Raw genomic sequence first — 3,437 nt, 5'->3', positions numbered from 1 at the left:
AGAGAGAGAGAACGCACAGAGCAAGGAATACAGGCTTCCGTGGGTATATTTTAGATCTTATGCCATTGGTTCCTGTGTCTTCTGCTTTTCCAGACCAAGCAACAAGTTGCAGGAAGACTCCTTAGCCTGCTGGCTATGAGTATCAGATACATTGGGGAGGAATTCTGAGCCTGATGTTGGCTTTTCTCAGCCTGGAGAGAGAGTGTGTAGGAGTCCATGCACAGGCGAGTTGTGGCGGGACACTGTATTCTGAGACAGTTAGTGTTGGGTGAAAGAGGATTCAGAGCTCAGGGGCAGAGTTACCTGTAGCTCCATCATTTAGTTTGGGCAGCAGCATCCACTGGCTTTTATGATTTTCAGGTTGGATTTCAACAACTTGCTATACTAGGGAATGAGTGTCTATTGGAATTAATAGTAATAATTTCTAATCTTATCTGGGAGACCACCAGGCACTAATTTAACCACAAATTCCTTTATTTAGTCCAAAGGCCAAACATTATTTATACAATTACTCTAAACGTGCCTGACAGCCTAAAAATAAAGAGTGTCTACACCCAATACAGTAATATGGTATTTATAATCATGTGATTAGTATACTTACAAATAGGCCAGACCTAGGGAAAACCATCTCATTCTGGCATGCTCCACATGATCAGGTAGGTTTCTGACAAAGAAACTTCAAATTTGTAACTTTTTTTATACCCTTCAGCGAATAAATGATGTCATTGTCAATTACTGACTTCAGCTAAAAAGTCATATGAGACAATTCACCCCCAGTTCCAGACTTAATCCAGATAAGATTTACAACCTCCTTTCTTCTCAAGGCCTTTCTTCCCCTCCTTCTTGCTGACCAACAGTTTTTTCATTCCACTTGGATTCACAGAGGCTTTACTTTTAAAATAATACTGGGATGTGGGGTGGGAAGGTTTACACTGACTCCTTTTAAGACAGATTCTTTTTGTTTTATTTAAAACCACCTGCAGTCACCCCATCAGTCAGAGGCCTTCTTTTTAAAAACTTCCCCATATATCATTAGTTATTATTTGATCTAGACCTCGTACCTACTTCGTTCTTTCTCCCTTATAACTCATCATTTTCAAGGCCTTCCTTCTTCTTGCTAGTTAGCTCCTTTCTTTACAAGCCATATATATTTCTTAACCAAACTTAAGGTAACTCAAAGTCTGTAGAATACGAAAATAAAGTGTCCCGATCTTAAAAATGCTCCAACTGCTCCACAGGGCAGCAGCTCACCTCTCTAGCAACAACAGCCAGTGAGAGCACATCAACCGAGTGATCTACTCCCCAGCGAAAACAAGGTACATTTCAAGGCTTTGGTCACACCTTTAAAGGTCCTCTATGGCACTATATAAAGTTACCTAAAAAAGCACCTTTTGCTTAGGGACCATGCCTTCCCTTGAAAGTGATGTTCTTCGGGAACTGTCAAGCTCATGAGAGCAGGAGACAGAGCATTCTTGACAACTGGCCAAGACTATGAAAGTCTCTTCTAGAGGAGATAAGAGTAACTATAGACCTTACTGCCTTATACGCTAAGGGCTTATCTACACGAGAAAGTTACACTGGCATCATTATTATCAGCTTTTAACTCAGCATAGTTAAACCAGTGCAAGAGGCTGCATGGACACTTATTTCAGTGCAAGAATGATGTGTTTTGGTCTAATTAAACCTTTTACTTATCACCCAGCCTTTTGCACTGGTTTAACTATGTTGATTTAAAAACTTGAATCTGTTATGACACTGTAATTTCCTCATATGGACAAGTCCTAAGTGAAAACACACTTTGTTAGCCTACCCTTCCCACAACAACAACTGAGAAAGAGAGAGAAGCGAGAAAAGAAAGTGCAAATGGGCATGTGTACATGCATTCATACATGAAGGGGAACCTGCTGGGGAAGAGGGAGAAATCTATTCCACTTCTTAGGCCCTTCCCTTTTTTTGTTCCATTTGGTGAGCATTCAGGCACTAGGGTGTATTACATTCTAAATAATCTGGAAAATGTCAAACCAGTAGAAATCTGTCTACACAAAGACAAGGGCTAGACACGTCTTAAAAAAAAAAAGAAAGCAAGTTGAGATTATTCGACAGCTTCAGGTTTCTTAAAAAATAGAAAGCTCATATGTGGGCTTTGCAGTCTCCAAAGGGTGGTTCTTAACATGCGTGTACGGTTTACCACATCCATCTTTAATAATAAATGATGATAATAAAAATGTTGGATGAAAACCATTCTTGCACAGGTGACTTGATAAAAGGCCAAATGTTTCACAGATATTATTTGCGTTATAATTTAAATTAAACATTATAAGTTTACAGAGAATATAAGTGTCTTGCTTTTTCCCAAATTAGATCTGTGAAATCTAAAACAGAATACAAGTCAACTTGGTTGTGAGCCTCTAATCACCCACATTTCCTGAAAATAGAATGCTATTGTGAAATTGTATTGTACCAAATACTTTCATAGCTAAAAAGGGATGCTATCATATGCATGGAATTAAGCATACTAGATCAGACCATCAGGCCCAATGTTTGTGTTCAGAAGTAGATAACATGATGTTGCAAAGGAAGGCAACTTCCTTCCTTTCAATAATGTACCTAACCAACACTGAAATGCTGTAAATATAGGGCAGGAAGGGCAGGTACAGAGTGAAGATTTTTCAGCAAACATCATAATTTTTTAAGTTGAACTGTAACTCTGAATTTCCAGGCTGTTTTATGTTTCTTGAGAGTTCTTTAATGGGTTCCCCACTTTTAATTACATTCTTAATTCCCTATTAAGCAGGATTTTTGCCTGGAAGTCTACTACATTTCTCCTGGGTCCCTACAAAACAAAACAATAAAATCTGCTGACCATGTTTCTCCATCTATCCAGATGATGGCACTGTAACCCTTATTTTTCTCTAAGGGAAGAAAACTGAATATCCTAAGAGAAGCAAAATGTTTTGTTGCATATCATTTGTTCCATCAGTAAATAAGCATTTAAACTTTGTTTTTTAGAGTAACACTTAAAAGGAAAAATTAGCAAAGCAAAACAAGGACCTCTTACATTTCTTACATGTGATACTTCATCTTTCTTCTTCAAGAAGTTTTTTGAAATACTGTATCCTTCTGTGCATAAAGACTGTTTATTATTTCATGCACTATTTACTCATGTTAAAACTGAAGTGACAAAGAATGGAGGCAAAGGTCTCCTGCTTGCAAGGAACAGTGGATAATATATTTGTTTGTACTATAGGATGGCAGTTCCACTAGAAGGAACACTTGACATTTTGATGAGTGCCTCCAGGGAAAAAAGGTACTAACTTCAGAACTTAGTTTTAATTATACTAAGGAGATTACATTATTCAAAAGTATCCCACTGGTAAGGTGCAACATTTCCTGAAACAGTTTGGTGGAAAATGCCACATTAATCAGTTCAATATTTC

This window comes from Emys orbicularis, chromosome 6 (assembly GCF_028017835.1).
Source record: "Emys orbicularis isolate rEmyOrb1 chromosome 6, rEmyOrb1.hap1, whole genome shotgun sequence".
Classification (NCBI taxonomy): domain Eukaryota; kingdom Metazoa; phylum Chordata; order Testudines; family Emydidae; genus Emys; species Emys orbicularis.
This window is presented reverse-complemented; position numbering follows the sequence as displayed.